The following is a 20,297-nucleotide window of genomic DNA, read 5'->3' on the forward strand; positions in this document are numbered from 1 at the left end:
TGGTGCTGCTGCCTAGTGGGGAGAATTTATGGACAGAAAAAGGAAAGTGACATAAGCAAAATAGAAGTGAGATGCAGAAACAGCCAGATTGGTTACAGCTCTGAGTTTGCTTTATTTGAACATGGTTTTCCCAGTTGGCCACCTGTGATTGGCCTAAACTCAGGGATAGGTCCAAGAGTAGGTTGCACTCTCTATAGACATCTAGTTAGGTTACAGTTCACTATGTATGGAGAACCCGTTAGGCTGAACTTAAATTAAGTATGTCAGGAGGCAGCATTAGGCTAAATTAATTTAACAAAGTATAGTAATGTTTATGTTTTGAAAAAAACATACGTTTTACTGTATCTTACCTTTACTTTATTTGGAAAACTAGAAGCTGTCTGAGTAGCCTGATCCAAAGCCCAAGTGGAATGTAATTTATTATTCATAACAGTTCTTTGAGCCTTAGATTACTAAAAGTAGTTCCTAAAATTCTTGAGCAATTTAGTGTTTTGGAAAGAGAGCTTTAGCTTAAAAGACACTACTACTGAATATGAAAACATAGTATCTATTGCTAACCCAAGCAAAGAGGCAAATGTCCTCTGGGTGTTTAAATACTTTATTATCTAGCATTTATCCCTTTGATTATCTATTTCTATATAAGACTTTTAAAATAGTTTAAATACAGAAGAAGGAACAAACATTTTCTTTTAAAATCATGTTCATAATCCCTTATGCAGGTCCTTTTTCCTCATGAACACACAGATAGACATTTATACAGTTGTGTTAAGTGCCTGAAATGTAAACACATTTTATCTAATTAGTAAAATCAGTCACACTAAGGAAATTTAAAAGTGAAGGTAGTTTTGCATGGGAAAAATCACATCAAGAATTTGTGCAACTTTTGAAAGCACACATTCTTACTCTTAACTGAAGTTCACACAATGAAGACATAACTGAGAATAACAGTTTAGAAAGGTATTTCTCTTCCCTGCTTTTTTTTCCAGAATTCACAGCCTTGAATATTTCTAACATCGTTCTTACCAAAGCTGCTTGGTTAATGGCAGTAGCTGTCTTGCATTGTATGCTAATGATTGGTTGGTTTATGGCAACTGCAAAAAATACTACTAGAAATAAAATATCAATTTCATTAATTGATCCTTAATAGCAACACCTATTGTAACTATATTCCTTTAACATCATTTTCCTTACTGAAAAGGAGATTAATATTATATGTTTGAATATATATAACATAGTATAAATGTGTACCTTTCAGTCTCACCTTTAATGCTTTGAAGCTAAACTGAACTCTGGATTAGCACATGTTTGATGTCTCATTAATTGAAAGATTTTTATGCCTACTGGCCAAAAATTATTTTTTTCTCTTAGACATTGAGATAAGAAATGAACCAAGTTTTTCAGAGAATTGAAATTATTAAGTCACTGAGAGTCATCCAACTTCCGCCCAGGCGGCAGCCATTCTTGACTAACCACCTCCTCCCAGCAACTCCAAACTAGAAACAGATTTTAAAAATATAAACTGATGATTTAGGATGCTATTCATTTCTTATACAATATAAATCTTCCAGAAATGTTGGAAATGGTGGTTCATGAGAAGGGAATTGTTTTTCATAGGCTTATGGCTTTTAATGTTCAAACTGAAGCAGAGCAATTACATTCTTCATAAAATTACAATTTAGTGACTTCTGACCTTTTCCTCATCCGGTCCCCAAGTATTCCTCATTCCAATAGCAATAGCAATAGGGGGAAAAAAAGACCCACATTTACAAGAATTTAGCTTCTGGCAAGCATCATTTTAAAGAATTCACTTCCTGGCTCATGGTTTACATGACCTGCCTTTTTGCTTATTTCTCCTCCTCCACCCTTCCCCCTGCTCCTCTTCATAGCAAGCTGTGTTTTAACTTTTGCATTCACTGCTGCTTTCTGCCTCCTTTGCTTTCTATTTTCACATCCATGGGAATGGAATCTGCTCAGAACTATCAGGCCAGTACTCCGGCCCCACCTCACCACTGTTACTGCCATACCAGCCACCTTTAACTTAGAGAAGAGTTAGCATAATTAAGTCACTCTCCAGTGAAAATGCATCCCCAATCATTAGCTGATTTAATCCCTGTATTGTGTCTTTGGGTATTTCTTAGTTTTAGAAGCTGTTTTTTCTAAAGAAAAACTTGATTTATGTTAATGTCTAATTTTTTTGCGGGGGGAGTCATAAACAGATGGTTTTCCTAATGAAGGATTTATTTTATTTCATTGCTTATAATGCTAGTTCATATTTCTTATACTCTGTTATCTTAATAATGAAAAATTCACTGGTAACAATAAATACACAAATACAAAATACTTCATTGCTGTAATTGTGATGATTAGTTCATCAGTATTCTTTTCCTATGTCCCTAATCAGTTGCATGGCCTGTCTATAAAATGTGTATGTTATGTTTTTATATTTTCACTTCTAAAAGATACATTTGATACTTTTTTTCCTCAAATTCTGCCTCTTTTTATTCAGTGTTTTGCATTATTGTTTAACTTAACTCTGGAAGTACTTTAATAAATTGTAATTATAAATTATAAAAATGTATTTTTTTATTGTTCCATTATCTCAAATTCTTAGAAAGCTAATCTTTTTACTTCTGTTTGTTGACTTTACTTCATGGTGTACTGCTTCTCCTGTGATAGAAAAGTTTTTACAGAAATATCATTTCAAAGGATTTCCCTTCCCCCCCCTGAAAATCCCCATTGCTCTGGATTGTGAAAGTGTCCCTACAGAGCCACTTTTTTTTTTTTTTTTCTTCTTTTTTTCCTACTAAGTAGCTAAGGATGACCTCTCCTAGATAAGTTTGTATGGCTGTTTCTTGAATTTGAGTTTTTGATGTCATGTGATTTTGTAATTTTAAAAAAGATTTGGTTTTGATTTTTCACAGCAGATTTGTTTCTTACATGGGGCCATGAGTAGATATAATCAGACTGCTATTATTTTATGGGTCAGTGGGTAATTTTTTCCTATCCTTTGTTTGAGAAGACCGCATCCATTTCAGGGGACTGGCTTTTTGCATGGGTCTCAGTTCTAGGTCCATGCTTCCTCTGCTGTTAAGGACCCCAAAAGCTGCAGCCCCTAAGATTAGAGTCCTTATCAGATCAGATAATCCCTGGACTATTGTAAGTTTTATACATACTTAGTAGCACCTTCATCCCAGCATCTGAGGATTTTGTTCTTTCTCTAGAACTAACTTCTCCTCTCTTCTCTTCTCTTTTGATATTCTCTCTCTCTCTCTCTCTGTCTTTCATTTTGTTTATTATTTTATTTTTCTATAGTAAAGGAGGGGCTCAGGGCAACATGTTGCTGGATATCTCTTAACTCTTTTCGACTGGACTATTTCAATTTATCCAACATTTATTCCCTTCTCCAGCCTCTACCTTCTCTAGTCCCTGACAAAATGATTTGAGTTTCCTCTTCTTAAAGAATACCTATTAGCATGCCAAACACCCTAAATCTACCTTTGCTATTTTTTCTAATCTATTAAATAACTTGTGAGGCCAAGCTTACCATGGGGATGGGAATAAAGTTCAATACACCTACAAAAAATGTTTTAGAGAGACTATTGCATTCCTTCTCAACTATGAAAATAATCATTAAGAAGGTGATGCACTAAATGACCATATTAGAAAGGAAAATTATTTATAGCCATGACAGTTGAGATTCTACATCAAATTAACGATTAGCAATTACTGCCTCTTTAAAAATTGCACTCAAATTTTATGGACTCTCAGGCAGATTATTTGGAAGTATCTCATGGGTGGCATAACAGACGCTGTTTCTAAATCCTTAGAAAGTGATGTAATATTAACTCTTTGTTACCTATTTTAAAAGAAAGAAACAGGGAAGTACCTAATTTAAAATATTTTAATTTGTTATATATGAAATTGGTTGATCTTTTACACTTTTTGGTGTGTTTTCCCTCCATCCAACTTTAAATTAGGTTGCATTTCTTGAGTACGCATGTCCCTGTTTGGAGGAGGAATGAAGTCTGGTTGTAGTCTCAACCGAGACAATCAGCCACAGGTGGAAAAATGCTCACCAGTAATGTAATTAATGAGACTATTAAGATGAAAATGGGTTTGATTTTCCTCCTTGATGTAGGCTTTTTCTCTTAGGTTGTTCCTTTCCTGAGCTGTAGATTTTTTCCAAGGATATTTCATCATTCTGCACAGTAGTTTGTATTTTGGGGGCTCATTTGTGACTCATCTAGAGTGTTGTACAATTTTAACCACAATCATTTAAACAGTGATTTAACATGTATGGTTATGAGATGTTTCTAATTTATAAACTTAATATTTACAACAATCCTAAAGGTCAGATACAACTTTTTAGCATCATTTTACAGATGAAGAATCCTGCCTATGATCACACAGCTGGAAAGTGGTATGGCCAGGATTCAACCCAGGTGTTCTGCTTCCTGACCTCCTGCACTGGAGCACTGTGCTGTACTGTTTGCCAGGTGCAACTGGTCCTTTCATTACCAGAGCAAATTGCAACTTGCTCTAATGAAGTGAATGATTTTGCCTCCAATTTAGATTCAGGTCCAGTCTTTGTGAAATCTTTCTGATTAACAACTTACTGTTATGATTAATTGTATCTCTGTTAGAATTATTTTATTAGACCCAATATTTCCAAAAGCACTGAAAAAAATCCATTATCAAAGTAATCTCTTGATGCAGGAAAATAAGTTTGCTATTGATTCTCCCTTAACATATGTCACCAGTGAAATGTTGATTAGAAAACTTAGAAATTAATCCATGAATGCAATTAAAAGGAAAAAAAGGTTAATTGTGTTAATGCACATTCTTCTTTGTAACATGCAGATGTTCACAAAGTAATTGAAGGAATAAATTTTATCTCTCCAACAGTTGAAATGTACTCGCTACAAGTTGTTTGTTACCCCTGCTGCAATTTTTAAGGGCTTTTAATTTATCTAACTGTAGAGTTTGGGAACCGACCACTAGTATGAGAAACTTCTCCAGCTAAATGGAAGAGAGCATCTTTTCATAAACTCCAGACTCCAGTTTTATCATAAACTCTTATGATGAAAAATAAGTAACAGTCACTATGCCACATCTATGTGTTTAAAATTACTAATTTTAATGTTTGAAGACATGCTTGTCATTATAACATAACTCAATCTACATAAAATATTATTCAGATTCCCTAAGGCAACATTTCAAAATGTGGTATGTTTTAGGATCTTTCATTTCCCAAAAGGTAATTAGAGGAATGAGGAGTAGAAAAATGGTATGCTTGGTAAATCTTTGAGTTTCACACCCCCATCACCCATTTTTGCATTTAAACTGATTGTTTGCTGGCAGCAGATGGGTAATAGGATGAAAGTTTTCAATATGGTGTGTTGGGGATATATATTTCCAGACGCAACATGAGAGAGTACAAAGCGGAGTTCTTAATGTGATTAACAAAGAGGCATGGAATCTGCTATCAATCTTCCTTGTTACTGTCATAGAACTTCCCAGGACCATTAGAGAAACTTTACAATAGCTGAATGCATGTTACACATACAGATGAGGAAATGCCTTGGGCAGCATAGAACAATTTTCTACAAGTCCATGTTTTGAATTTCTGTCTTCTGAGTCACCACTATCACTATGACATTCTCATCTCGGAAGTCCTCCTACCTTAAGGTTGACATGGTGAATAAAGGCTGTGAAACTATTCCATAATCATATGAACTGCATTTGAAAATTTTATCCTGAATGGTATATTTCACAGAGATTAACACTAAATTCCAAGATAAAAGTTTATTTTCATCTTTTTTGTAACAGAACATTTTTCTCCCTGGGTCTTAGGAAAATCCCTTATTCAATTTCAGTTTTTCTAAATATAGAAAGAAAATAAAGCATAATTCTGAGAATTTTATTTTATTGATTTTGACACAATTTTACCTATAAGCTCTTAGTTTGGGTAGATACTACTTTCTGGTTCCAATCAGAACCACAATATTAAAGGAATGATTTTAAATGCCTAAGATTTCCTGAAGAAAGTCTTAAAATGTTGATGGATTACATATACAGGGATTTTCTTAGGCTTGCGTTAATACTAGACTAGGGTCCTATTTAACTAGGATTACTAGTTCCAATCTGGAAGAGAAAGAAGATGAGATTAAGAGCCTCAGTGAAGGGTCTAGTGTTCATTCAGAGAGATGGAAAATTAAAAGAAATGAGTGACAAACAAGATAGACTTTTAGGTGGAACAGAGAAGCTCTTGGACACCATCTCATTTAGCATTAATAGTCCACATAAAGTAGGAGAGTAGAAAAATTTCAAAATTAATATGGGAGCTTAGACTAAAGTTATAGAGACTTGTAAAAAGTTTGAAAGAGAAAATATTGAAATTGGGAAATCCCAAACAATTTCAGCTCAATAATGGAGAAATAGAAAGTTTATTTAATAGTAATGCACACTTAAATAAGATTCCAGAGCTTGGATTTGTAGTGTATCCAATCAATCTCTTTTTGTATAGCTTTCTCAGTGCTCAGAAAATCAGGAAAAGAGTTGAGAGATTAAGGGGGAAGTTATGACAGGATATCAAGATCTCAGGGATTCTGGAGCCCTGCAGAAGCAAGGAAGGGAGTAAAGTCTCTGGCTTGCTGTTAGACTGAGGACAAAATCCAGCTTATGAGAACATGAAAGAGCTCAGACTAATAAGTAGAGATCAGGGAAGGAAATTTCAGAAATTGTGATCTTGGAAGAAGAAGTGATTGAAATAATGACAACAATAAATGTGTGCCCTTTTTATACCATAAATATTATATCATTGTTGAAATTCATAGAAATTGAGAAGTCAAGGAACTGTAAGGTCTGGTTATGAAGCTACCATATTTAAAAAGGTTTGATATTTATTTGTAAATGTTATACTTATTTACAGAATTCCAGCTCTAATTATCAAGTATATCCTTGAGTATGAATTTCACTCAAAGGATATTTGAAGAGCACAAACTTATTTTCAGGCATCTTGTTTCCATTTAAGGCATAAAACCAGCCCAAGACATTCCCTAGTAGAGGAGAAAGTCTTCCCAAATTAAGAGTTATTAGGTGTATGCGGATTACATTTTTTCATTTTTTTCTTACCTACGAAGAGAAAGAATCAGACATTTTTTAGGCTTTTTAAAAATAATAAAATTATACTTCCCTTTAATTACATCTTTTTCATATCTCAACCCCCTCCAAAAATATTGGCTGTTATGTTTGCTTTTTATATTCATTAGTGACCATTTGGTAAGTAATTCACCTTCTCTACATTTTTTTTTTCTTTTTGCTCTGATACTTTAATCCAGCTGATATCTTTCAATGCATAATGAAAAACAGCTCTGCCTTTTCCTGGTTTCCTTATTTCTGAGTACTATGGCAACGGATGCTAGTTGACTTAATAAAACTTGAAAATGTCACATTGCTCTTCATTCTTTGATGAATGCACATGCATGAATATAGCTCTATGCAAAAGCAATTAAAGGCAGACTTAAAAAGCACCATAACCAAAGTCACCCTCAGATGATATTCCCCAGGTGGTGCATTCAGAGCAAGCCATTCCTGGTATTAAAAAACAAATCTTTTTGTCTCTGAGAATGATAAGCAATCACTTAAAAACATTTCTTATGAAACAAAATGATTTCTATACATAAATCTTAATTCCAAATCACTGAATTCATTCAAAATGTATTTTTCCTCCAAAACTAATGAAACCCCTCAAAAACCTAAAATGAGGAAGAAACAAATAGACAAATAATTTAACACAAATATAAATTACAACTGAAACCTAGTTTTATTGATATATAAAACAAACACCACACATGACTTTAACTTACTTAATTTTAATAAGAAGTTGCAATACAAAAACATATTTATGAATCTTTTATGGTATACTGGAAAATATTTGCCCATGAACTAGAGATTGATTCTATCTTTACTTAATAATGTACTCCCAAAAATGGCTATATAGAATTCTAATATGAACAGTAATACTGGATATTCATTATTTTGTATGTAAATAAAAATAATTCAATATACTTATAATGAGTATATATGCTTTGTCATAGTCTATATGTATTTTCTGGTATTATATAATTTTTAGTGATGATTTTGTATTAACTAGTATTTTCATATTTGTATAGGGTGCTATATAACAAAATGTCTTATCCACCATTGCTTCATTTCCATTCCAAATATTTCAAACAAAATCTGTGCCGTGTATTAAGAGCATATATTATTATTTATATTTTACAGATAACAAATCTATATTTGAAAGCTTAATATTTGAAATCACAAAGTTATAGAGTAAAAAAGCAAACAAAATGTTACCTAAGCTTTCTGATTTTATATTAAGGCTTTCTCATCATATTATGTCTTCCATGTATTTATATATAACTTAACTAAATAAAACTTCTAAATAGTCAATATTCTTTCGAATTATTGAAACTGTTAAAAATATTCTAAAGTGGCCAGTGATGAAGACAATCAGAGATTATCAACTGTCACATTGTTTGACATGATCCTTGGCTATGCAACACAGACAAGTCTTTTAAGTCTCCAAAAATGCCATATCTGAAAGAAGCAGAAGCAAAGTAATGACAAGTATACCCAAGACTTTCTCTCAATGATTAATTAATTAATCATGTTTCATGAAATGGAATAATAAAGTATACAATAAATTTTGTTACTTTTCTATATAAATAATTTGAATATATCAAATAATATCATTCTACTTTATGTCAGCAATTGAGTACCTACACAAGGGAGCTAAAAGAAAATTTCATTCTGCTAATCCCTACTGGTCCAAGGAAAATCAAAAAGCTTAAAGTGAGCCTACAACAGTAGCTTGAAAGATGGAAATTAGTGCAGCTTTAAAATGCAATCATTCCCTGAAGGAAAAGGTCATAAATGAGGTTCATCTAAGTGAAGCTTAAAATAAACAGTTTGAACTTCCAAAAGGGATATGTCTTGGCCACACAGTCACTCCAGTGACCCACCAGGAAGCTCATTAAAAAGAGTGCCAAGACTCACTCAAGAGGCAGGAATAGTGAAGGGGTTAAGAGTGTGAACTCTGAAATAAAACGGACTGAGTTCAAAGCTCAGCTCTGCCAATGTCTACCATGCAAACTTATTAAAACATCTTAACCTCTTGCATCCTAGTTTCTGCATATGTAAGATAGGAATGATTCTGGGGTTGTTGCAGGAAATAAATGTGTTAACAGAGTGAAAGCAAAAGAGATAAAGTACTTGGGCTCATCAATAAAAATAACTTCAGGCCATGAAACATTCTGGAGATAGTCAAATTAGCGGAGTAGCTGTCAGCAACTGATATTCCTGATGCTTCCTCAGTAACTCCCCACTAGCCAGCAAAGTAACATAAAAACTATTAGATTGCTTTGAATGCATTTTGAAATGTATACCTACATCAGAAAATAGAAAAATGGATGTGAGTATATAGAACTAAGTATGAATGGCTAAAATATCATAATCAAGATTAGAAACCAAATAAAACATTGGAAAAGAGAATTTGCAACAAATAGGACAAAGAAATTTGAGCATTTTTAGTATATGAAACTTTTGGTAAGTCAGTTAAAATAAAAATAAATTCATGGGAAATGCTTCATAAAATCTGAAATGCAAATGGGCCAAGAGATATGAAAACATTGTCAAGCTGCTTACGGATCTCAATAAAGGTAAACTTTAAAATCACTCTAAGAAAGGACTACCATCATTACAAATAACAAAAATTTAAGAGACTAAGAACCATTAAAGAGAAAAACACAAAACACTCTCATATTTTGTTGTTACGAATGTACAATTGGAATATCCTTTTTAATTGGTAATTTGACAAAATTGATCAATAATCTAAACATACGCATACCATTTTACCCAGAGATTCTATTATTAAAACTTTCATTTAAAAATTACAGCCATTACAATGTTGTTTACAGTGTTGATAGTTTGAAATATATGGAAACAAAGTAAGAATACTTTGAGAGAAGATTGATTAAATACATTGAAAAATAAACATATATTAATGCAATGAAATATTGTTATCCTTAAAGTAATGTTGTAAATCTGTAGGTATTGACATGAAAAGAAATGTATGACTTTTTAGTATTAAATATTCAAAATAGGTAACAGAACTGTGTAATATCCCATTTTTCTTTATAATACAGAATAAGAGAGAAAAAAGACAGGTAGAGATACAGAAAGGAGAGAGAAGGGGAGAGCAAGAAAAAGAAAGAGACAGAGAGAGGACAGAAATAGACAGCAAAATTGGATTGATTAGACACACATGATTTATGTTTTCTTTTTATGCTATGATTTGCTTTCAGTATTTTTAATGAGAACTCATATTGAGTTGAAAATAAAACTACTTTCATTAAAAAAGGATAAGAAATATTTTGTCAACAGTCTTCCTAAATAAAATAACCTTCTGAACCTAAACTATTGGAACATAGCTACTCTGCTTCAGATCAAAGAATCTCAATATGGTAGCTCAGAAGGAACAAAATAGTGTCTACTGTGTTTGAGCTATGATCTTTTAAACCACCATATAAAATGATTCATCTTCCTGGAATGTCATTTTGGTCAAAGATTTTGAGGAAAAATGATTTTTTTGCCGTTATAATGCTTTTGTAAGGTATGAGAATCATGTCTCAAAAACTACCTATGCTTCAATATTTTTCCAATGTGTTCATTATCAAGACTTAGAAAAAAAAAATCAATGAATGGGTACTCTTTAAAAATCTATTTTTAGACGCATTGATAATAAAAATAGTTTTAAATGTCTGCTCTCTGACACATGTAGGCTTGCTTAACCAAATAAATATAACTTGGCTAACTTTTTGAATGGGTTTGAATGATCAATTTTTCCCACACAGAGACAAAAAGAAACAAAATTATAAAAGTGTTTTTTTAAAAAACTGGCTTAATGTAAATGAAATCATTTTAATGGAAAAGAGAGATTAAAAAATATTATATTTAGTGGATTTTATTTTTAAAGCTAAAATACTCTTGCAAGCAGCAACTAACTAAAGAAAATTAAGTTGGAGAGATGAAGAGCATATGAATTATTTGAGATGCTAAGTTCATTTACATGTTTATAAAATATATAATTGTTAGTCGTGTTTATTCTCAGAGAAAGGGTTTTGACAGATATATCCCAGAAATAAGAAAATAGATGGAATGACGAGTGGATCAGAGACTATTTCTGTATGGTATATAACCAATCAGTTTATCAGGACGCTAATTACTCTGAATGACTACTTCCCTTTAAAACATTTTATTAATTTTTATTCTCTTTGAAGCTATTATAAACACATTACTATACAAATGATACACGAATGTTGATGTTGGGATCTGATATTTTTTAAGATCTTGCTAGAATCAAAACTTTTGCATTAAAAATGATTATGCCAAATCTCTGTGACTTTTTCTAATTGTCTCTGACCAAGGTTACATTCCTGAGGTATTTGCTAGATGATTTAGCAAGTATGGAATACATAAATAAATGTGTCTTACCATGCCCTATCATCTCCAAATCATCTCATGCAACCTTGCTCCACCTCACCTGCAGCTTTTGGTGCAAGTTAGAAGATCCGACTTAACCTAGATTTCTTACTGGCTCAATGTGAAATAAATGTGAGTATATTGGTCCTTTTTGTTCAGAACGATATATAATCCAAATAATATTAAACTGTGTAAACCTGAAGATTAACATGAGGCTCTTTCAATAGAGTATTTTTTTCTGTTCCGTGACTTCTTATTCCTTTGTATCTCATAGTAAGTACAGCCAGTAAAGTCACTTAATAAGTGTAAGGCCTAAACTATTCCTGCAAATAGCAGATACTGTTCTGTACCATGTCTTTTTTCACCTTTTCCTAGACTTATCAATTCTCTACCACTTTGAATTAAAAATCAAAAGATCTAGCTAGCTGTGAGACATTAGGCAAGTCATTTAATGATGTTAAGCATCCCCATCAGTAAAAAGAATTAAGTATGACTAGATTTCAGAGTTCTCAGCAAAATAAATTGACTCATGTACTTGAAAACACTTAAATTGTAAAGAACACAATAACTTGGAAATATTGGTTCTTTCCTTTGTGATTTCTTTATTATTCTATGACATAAGCATTATTCTTAGAGACTTTTTTAAAACTTCTGTTGTGTACCACTTGTATTGTCGTTGCAAAGCTATGCAATATTTTACTCATATATAAGACTGTAGGCAGACTATGACCTTTAATTCAGAAGTACTGAATGAAACAATGTAACCATTGTCTATTCCTGGGTTCACTTTAGCAAGTTGCTTATTGAGAGGAATGATTTCACGTGAAAAATGACTGGACTTTTATCAGTTATGCTTCCACAAAGAATATTTCAAAAGCAAACCTTTAAAAATGATATGGGTTATTTATAACTTGCTGTATTCCTTTCATCTTAATGGCAACACAATATATGATATTTTACAACCCTTGTAATTTTCATTATCAGTCTGCAACTCTGCATTTCTTTCTTTGTTGACTCATATATTTGCAAATTATTTATTCATCCCAAGGTATATCCATGCAGTTGAAAGAAAGAATAATGTCAAGGCCGAGCACGAGTAAAAGTGGCTCAGTAAAAGGCACATAAATCTCCCCTTCTTTTCTTCCTTATGTCTCAAATTAGAGTAGTACCAAAGTTTTACAGTAACTTCTGAAAATACTAAAATATGATTTCAGTGAATTAAGAGTCCATCTTGCACAATAAAATGTCACTGCCTTTTCTACCTTGCTAATATTAACTCTACTTCATTTTCTATCACAGGAAGTTTTTTTAACTGTGCCATAAATAATTATGTTTCATCATTTTTTTGAGATTTTCCATGGAAGCTGTGATTCTTCTCCTTTGGATTTTTATTTGTTTTTATAGATTTAGCATTTCACATGAATTTTTTGAGAACTATCAGGATGTCTTTATTTTTAAGACTATTGTTTCCATAAACTCCCCTAGCCTTTATTTTGTTTGTTTCTTCCTACAACAACTGGCTTCATTTGATTATTTTAATTTGTTATCCATGCTCTTGAAAGTCACCATCTTTAAAGTTATTTCCTTGAGGACTTTCCAGTTTCACATATTGCATTTATATGACTATAATTAACTTTCTAAGATTATCTAAAAACACTGTTATAAAGCCCAGTTACAGAGTGTTCCAAAAGTATTGGTTCCTAGAATTGTTTCTGTGCATAGGTATTCTTTGGGAGGAAGACTCAGCCTGCAAACTGGCATTGAACTGACTCTGGAATGCAAACGAATTAGATTAACTCACTATTTATCTTCATAAAACAGAGCTGTATATTTTCTATCAATAGTACTAACCCACATTTGACTATTCTTAGCATTGTGATGCTCTCCTTGTAAGAAGCTAAAATAATTTTCCAGTCACATATGCAGTATAAGTATTTGTATACATACCTAAATCCACATCCAGCCTATTTTCCAGTTTGTAACAAGCAACCAATGTATAGACGAACGGGGCAAAATAAAAAGACATCATGTAAGGAAACTAGCTAATTTCATATAAATGTATTAAGAGATACAATGTACAACATAAACGTTCAGGTAAAGGAACTCATGCACACAAACAAACCATTCTTAGGGGAAGTGGATTTTACACGAAACTTAAAAGTAGTTAACATTGGAAGTCAGCAAAAAGAAGAAGACTATTGGATTCCATGTAACTAGCAGTTATTAAACACGTTTCATGTGCAAGACATTCAACTAGAAAATAAAGTAAATGTAAAGACAAAGAAGATACCACTCTCTGTTCCTAAGAAACTTATGGGAAGAATCAGAGGTGCCTCGATACACTGGCTTGCCTGTGGTACCATAATGAAATCTAATGTAGAGAAACCAAACAAGTGCTGTAAAAGTAGGGAGAAGGAGAAAAAATAAGGATGACCTAGAGAATCAGAAAAGGCTGGAGCTGGGTGGACGGATGAGATTCTTACCAGCAGAGATGGAAGAGATGTTCAATTCAAAGGCAATGATGTGAACAAAGAGACAAAACTAATGATATACAGTGTATACTTAAGAATGTTGAGAAATCATGTGTGCCTAAAACACAGTGTGTGATCAGCATGAGATTCAGATCAGATTATGAGGAAAAACTTGCCTGAGAGTAACACGCAATAATATTATAAAAATATCTATATGTAATGTAGGTTTAGAGATTTTAGAACAGGGAAGTTAATGATAAGAATTATGATTTAAAAATGCCATTCTGGAGTCATATGGGGGATTGAATGAAACACTTTGAAAAGGGAATGTATTAAAGGCACAACTACAATAATCTAAATGAGAGATAATGACTATGTAAGAAAAATAGTGGGTTACATAGCAGCAGAGTAATTGATTTTTCAGTTGATTTTAAAATAACAATGAATAAGAGGAAATATTTACATGCAACTCTAAAATTTCAAGGCTTAAGGACCATGATGGGTAACTGAGGATGCATGGGACATAGCAAGAAAAAACAACTTTCCTTACAATTGATAGTTATTATCTTCTTTTCTTCCAACAAATGCTGAAACTATTAATGCCCTTGCACTCCCATTAAGATCAGACTATACTATTCCTGGCTCAATCCTTACTGGGGTATGTTTGCAAGTAGCTTCAGTCTCCCATCTTTGCCAATTTCTTAAATGGAAGCATGAAGTCACTTTATAAATTCAGGAATTACAGTCTCTTCAATAAACGGTAGGCCCAGTTTGCTCTTTGAGTTTCATTTGATGCCAGTTACTCCAAGCGTATAATGTCTACAGAAATAATCACTCTCGAATGACCATGTTAAAAATTATCAGAGTTATTACTACATCTGTTTGGGCTTCTAACTTTTCCCCTTACTTATTTTGTCTAGAATCTTGATTTATTATCAAAATTGTACATAATAGTACAGTCCTGAATTCAACCTCAGCACCTTAATGCCATAATATTTTTTTGTTCTTACTTTTTATTCATCTCAGGATTGACTTTTTGTCCTCTCTTGAGTACTAATAGCTTTTTCTAATTCCATTCCCTGAGGTTTGCCTGTTTTTTCATAAGTGCCCAGTCTGATGAGTGCAATTATAAATGTTTCAGAAATTGTTAAAAGAGTGAGATGAATTATAAATGTTGAACACACATAGCTAGTTTACTTGTCTGGAGTTAGTCTAAAGATCTGTTGGTATCTGTCCCATATTTCTTTGTGGCTATTTTTCCAGGTGCTGTATGAAATCTCTTTCTTCCCAGATACCAGAATGTGCCTTAATATTTATAGATATTATAGGAAAGGTGGTGATTTAATCTGGGGGTATATTGATTCAAAGTAGAAACAGACCACTTACATAGTGATGCCCAAGTAGAAGTTAGATTTGGAGCAAGAGTGCAATAATATGAATGTTATAAACTAAAGATTAACAGACTTATGTTTCAAGATGCTAAACTTGTCATATTCGTTTAACTACCTTCTTAGATACCACTAAAACGATAGTGAAGGAATCTTTTCATAAGCCTAAATCAATAACCTCAAATATTTGGAGAAAAGATAACAGAAGATAAAATTTTCTGAAAGATATATAACAAATGGAAGACTGCTTTGCAGAAAGAAAATGCAAATGAAGGGGTAATTGCACAATACAGTCATGTGTCACTTAATGACAGAGGTGGTATGTTCTGAGAAATGTGTCATTAGGTGACTGTCATTGTGTGAACATCGCAGAGTGTCTTCACATCAACCTAAACGGCATAGCCTTTCAGAAAGGAAGACCAGAGTAAATAGAAAGAGGGAAATTATCAAAGACACAATATAGGAAAAATTTCCAGAACTGAAGAGCATGAGTCTCCATAATAAAAGAGCCCACAGGGTGCTCAGACAAATGTGAAATTATTAACATGAAGACACAACGTTACACGTTCTCTAGGATAAAAGGAAAAGGGTAAGTGATAAATAAATACCTTAAAATCTTCCAAATAAATTAAAACAGGGCAAAAATAAAAGCATAAGGAAAAATTACATTAGGTTTCTTTTTTTTTTTTTTTTTTTTGAGACAGAGTCTCACTTTGTTGCCCGGGCTAGAGTGAGTGCCGTGGCATCAGCCTAGCTCACAGCAACCTCAGACTCCCGGGCTTAAGCGATCCTACTGCCTCAGCCTCCCGAGTAGCTGGGACTACAGGCATGAGCCACCATGCCCGGCTAATTTTTTTGTATATATATTTTTAGTTGGCCAGATAATTTCTTTCTATTTTTGGTAGAGACGGGGTCTCACTCTTGCTCAGGCTGGTCTCGAACTCCTGACCTCGAGCGATCCACCCGCCTCGGCCTCCCAGAGCTAGGATTACAGGCGTGAGCCACCGCGCCCGGCCACATTAGGTTTCTTAATAACAATACTGGACCCCAAATGATATTGAAAGAATGACCTTATATTATGACTAAAATAATATTTCTGACTTAGAAGTCTATAGATAGCCATTGAAATTTTCAAACTATGTGAAGATAGAATAGGTTTTCATATGTGCCATGAAATAGAAAATTTAATCTCTTTGATTAGGGATTTAATTGAGAATATGTGTTTCATATTCTAAAAGGGAAAACCTGCTTGATTTCATCTATGGGCCTAATCAATGCAGTCACTGTATCTATGCCCTTTGATATTATATTAATAGTATGCTCCCAAGCCCACTCTGCACTTGGCCATGTGCCTTGCTTTGAAGAGTGGGATAATAGCAAATGTGATCCAAGGGAGGTTTTGAAAGGGTCCTTGCACCTTTCTTCTTCCTTTTGCTCTTGTAAATGACCGTGAGAATAGGTCATAAGAACAGGGAGAGTCTGCTGGAGAGCTATGAAAGGATTATGTATGTGAGAGACCTTTGAAGGGTAGCCGGGTCACCCAGCAGAGGCCATACTGGACCAACATGCTCCAAGCTGACCTACCAGCTAAGCATAGATATATAAGTGAGCCCAGCCTGGATCAGTCAAACCAACCTAGCCAGCAGTCAATCCAGCCAAACAAAACATTTTTAACAACTGTTTATTCTACACAACTAAATCACTAAACTTTGGAGTAGTTTTTTAGATTAATCTGATGCAATGTTTTAAATGGCATAGCAAGAGATAGTAGTGTATATATACTGCAAAAGGATGGTTAATTAACAGAAATAAAAACTGAAATGTCTTAGCCTTTGGGGAATAAATGGAAGGGTGGGATTATACTTTATTTCATTAAAGCCTTTTTGTAGTAAGTGACTTTTAAAAAACATGCTTTATGTTTTAAGTTTTTTAAATGATGACAGATTAGGTTTTATAGAGAGTTTTATATCAAAGAAGTTTGTTGCTTATTTTGTTGCTGTTTTATTTGCTTTGCATAGAAGAAAAAAAGGAAAAGTCTACAAATAGATTTAGATTAAGGGAGGTACATATGTATGCTGTTTTGTAGCCTGAAAATATGAGGGTCTGAAATGATAAGTAGCTGACAAGAACCAGGTACCCCTCAGGAATAGGGACAGGTTTCTATTGGGGCAAAGGCTGAAATTGATTTGGTTTGTATTCTAGGGAAGGAGCTTCCAAGGGAACACAGATCACTGTGGGTAGGGGAGTTTTGGAAACAGAAGTTGGCAGTAAGGGATTCTATCTTTGCCTTTGACTGAGCATGGAGGCATGAAAGATATGATCAACTTCAGTGGCTTCCCAATCCTGAATACATCTCTTTTTAAGGTATTTTGTTGTTGCGAGAATTGCTTGAAAATCCCAGATTTTTCTGGCCCTGGGTGTCGGCAGAAATTTTACAAAGAAAGAGTTCACTATGCAAAAGTTAATTTGAGCTCAGACTCAAAGTTCAGTATCCTGTATACTGAAATATCTGATTCTGAATTAATACGCTGGTGTTTACACATGAATGTGTGGATTACGGTTGTTATCCAACGAAAATGTTTTTTCTAAGACAGTGAAAATGGAAGCTTTTCCTTTATCTGGAGAGTAAATGGGAAGAAAATACATGATTAGAAATTCAAATGTATCATTTAAAGAAGAAAAGTTAGGTTTCAAAGTCTCATTTAACTAGAGGATAAAGCCTTTAAGTATAGTGTAATGTTTAAATGTGCCCAAGTAAATCACTGTGCTTTGATGGAGTAAAGCTTATCATTTAAAGTAAACTTGTTTCCCATTCTGTATGAAACAGACATTACAAGAGAGAAATAAGCTAACAGTACAGTCATTAAATGAGGACAAAAATGTTCAGTGATTCTGCATTTTATGAGAATATATTAACAATAACTTCAAGTATATCAACCCCCCACAATCTCATTTAGTTGCCTCAAACCCATGAAGAAACCTTCAGTCTGTGTAAGCACAGGAAAATACAAGTTCAAGACAAATCAACAGATCTCTGTTGTCCACATTCATACCCTCAGCCATCTCTCACGGACATTGTTGTATAAAAAGAATGATTTCTCTGCCATTCAACCCATTTCCAATCACATTGTGAGCCCCCAAGATCCTGTATATATGTATGTACGTATGTATGTATGTATGTATTGAAAACCATTACCAATCTCTTTCTTATCTTTAATTTGTTCATATTTGATAACCCAAATAATTCAACTTGATCTTACATAAATTTTTAAAATAGCCAATGCTCTTTAATAAGTAACACTTTGACAATATGATATCACCTAGTTCCACAAAGAGAAACATAAGGCAGTCTAAGTGACTGCACTGCTTTGTAACGTACATCTGCTAACCTGTGATTTCCCATGAGACCAATGGAAAGATTATGAATATTTCTTTTCTCAGTAAGATGTTTAATGAGATCCCTACTTGTGCAAGTTACAGTGGATGCTATAGACTGAATTCAACTAAAATATGTACTATTTACCACTGAGATAAAATAAAAAATGGTGTCTACTGCTATATATAATTCTTTATACAGCAAAGGCAGCATTGAAAATATGTTTTTTTTTTTGTTGTAAGAATGTTGAAAAATGATGGTTACAAGAATTCAAGTTGAGAGGCAACAAAAATCAGGTATGAGTATATATGAAAATGCAGAACCACTATTTTCTGTAATGAATTTAGAAGAATTTAAAGGCTTCAGCATCCATTCAGGTTAACAATTATTCATGGATATAGAATACATACAGAGAGAAGTTAGCCCGTTATCCAACCAAAAGAACTGAGCAAACTTAAGAAATAACAGATGACCCAGAACACTTTTCAAACCATCAAAACTCACTATAGAAATACATAAACTACAATATCAAATATGACACAATAAATAATTAAGTTTTATTTTTGCCTCTGAGATTAGAATAATGTACAAGTATCAATTTTGGTTAAACTATACCTGAGCTTAACATAAATGAGATGTTTCAATAATGAGCATGTTGAGAATTTTTTATTTTGTCTTAATTATGTGTATGCTCATGAAACATGAATGAATTATTATTACATCATCATGTGAAAGATCTCCTCAAGATCCTTGTTTTCTCATAAATTTATCATCCTGGATGTATTCAAAGTTATTGGACATTTCAAGCTCTAAATTTCTACATTTTCAAGCGCTCAAGAACTGTTGATAAACTGTGGTTTACTCACACCCTACTTCTAAATAATTTCATAAAAGAGTTAATAAATAAGACCCATAAGAAGCTATGGATTTATAGTTTTAGATGAATCTTGGAGTTGGTTACCCTTCTTAATCAAAACAGTGCCCAGATTTACTTTTCAAAAACTAGTTAAAATTATTTTTAAGAGTGACAAGGTTGGCTGGGAGCCATTATTGTACTGCATTGCTTGGTCTGTGAGTGGGCGCATAGGCACCTGTGGGGGTGGGGGGTTGTCAAATGAGAGCCCAGGGGAAACCTAAGCTATCATCATATACTCTTACCCTATAAGAGGGTGCATTTTTGCATCAAAAATAAGAATTTATATATACATATATTTAAAATTTAATAACAATTGAAAATTCCCCATATTGTTCTTATTTTTCTAATTTCACCACAGATCTGTGAATACCTGGTCTACACAGTAATGTAGAGGCAAGCCCAGGTCAACGGCCATGTTTCCACTTGTCTCTTCACCACTAACACAGAGAACTATGCCCTGATCACAAATGACTATAATCTGAATAGACACAATAATTCTATCACAGAGTGAGACTGTCACATTATACACGTAGAACTTGTGATCACTTAGCCTGATAAGCAGGAATATTATACACACACACATACATATTTCTATTTTG

This window comes from Lemur catta, chromosome 5 (genome assembly GCF_020740605.2).
Source record: "Lemur catta isolate mLemCat1 chromosome 5, mLemCat1.pri, whole genome shotgun sequence".
NCBI lineage: Eukaryota > Metazoa > Chordata > Mammalia > Primates > Lemuridae > Lemur > Lemur catta.